Below are 1,712 nucleotides of genomic sequence, written 5' to 3'. Positions count from 1 at the left end.
GCTGCAGTTAACAGAACTCACTTACCTGCTCCTCTTCCCCAAATAATACAAAAAATAAGAAACAAGAGCTTGAGAGCAGGGTTATAAATAGCCCTTAGAAATAACCAGAACCAGATACTTGAACAGGGTTGAGATCTCTTCTGTGTCTCATTTTTGTTCTCTTCCATGGCAGACTGGCCTTCGCTGAAGTAGAGAGTGGTCACATGGCTCTAGGTAGACAAAATTATATCAGATGATGGGGCTCCTCTATGCAGGCTGGAGTAGAACCTGCGAAGATTTAACTTGTAATAGCACACGCTTGCCTGGCACTTGAGAGTATGATGAAGGCACAATTGCCCCAGTGTGTCCCTTGGTCCCTGTGTAATGGCTTAGTAGGTATCTGTGTTTAGTAATTCTTGTTCTTAATGGGAAGCTGTGTGTTTCTTGTTTCACTGGCATCACAGCATTCTTAGATGTTCTAAGACTGTTGGACTCAGCTCAGTCACCCGGCCCTGGACCCTCAAGAGGTTTTGAGGCTCCTCCCCCACCCAAATCAAGGAGGTCTACTGATTTCTCTTGGCTTCTTCCTCATCCTAACCAGAAAGAAAACCAGGTTGTATATGAGAAATTGTAGCTATGTAGAAAATGGAAGCTTCTGGAGCCCTTAGACAACTTCAATTATTATGCAAACCTGCCAGTTCTTGACCAAGGGAAAAAAAAAGGATACGTAATGAAAACAGTGAGACCAAAACTTGAGGATTTCCTAGGAAAGCTAGTAATTTGTACCCATTCAAATGAAAAAATATTTGTTCAACATTCCAACCTTTTCCCCACATCATAGAGAAATTCAATCTTTATTTGGGAAGCTGGAAACAGTTTAAGAGGTCAATGATGGCAAATTATAGTGACCACTTCAGAACCTGACAATTGCAAAATTTTCTCAAGAAACTTGTAAATTTGTATTTTAAAAAGTTTTCATTTTTCTTCAAAGTAGTATGTGCAAATGATTAACAGTTTTCAAATAATCCGGAAGGGTTTATAATGAAGAGCACGTTTCCTGTTCCACCCTTCTATTGTTTCAATCTTGCTTGCTCCACAGATGTGTATAGTTTTAACTCAGCTATTTCTGTTTCTGTTTTGAGTTTTCTTGGGACTCACCTCTGTATCTCTGAATAATATATTATACTTTCATTTCTTGATTAATAGCTTTAGACATTGCCTGTGACTTTCTGCGTGATAGAGGAGTTTCGTGCATTGACAGCTTCCCCCTTCCTCTGCGCTCCCAGGATAGCACCAGCACGATTCTTAGTTCCTACTGTAATTTCTTTATTACTTTAAACGCTTATCCATAGACCCTTGTATTCGGTTCTCAACCTTAGATATCCCGTTTTGTAAGATGAGAAGATCAGTGTCCTTACCATTCCCTTCTTTTCTCCTCTCCATTTCTACTTCTCGACTTCTGGAATCTCTATTTTTACTTTTTTTTTTTTTTCAGAGTGAATAAAACTTACATTCTGTGTTGTAACCATAATTAGGTAATCTGTACTTTGCCTATTGGTTGACTCTAAACAATTGAAAAAGCATATTGACATGATTGTGACTACCGTTAAGGGCATAGCCAAGCTTCACTTTTCTTTACCCATTTAATAAACCCTTACTAATTGCTGGACACTTTTCTAATCACTCTACATTTATTAACTAACTTAGCCTTATGTAGAAGCACTATTAACCTT

The sequence above is a fragment of the Pteropus alecto genome, unplaced genomic scaffold (genome assembly GCF_000325575.1).
Source record: "Pteropus alecto unplaced genomic scaffold, ASM32557v1 scaffold161, whole genome shotgun sequence".
Taxonomy (NCBI): Eukaryota; Metazoa; Chordata; class Mammalia; order Chiroptera; family Pteropodidae; genus Pteropus; species Pteropus alecto.
Note: the sequence above shows the minus strand (reverse complement) of the source record.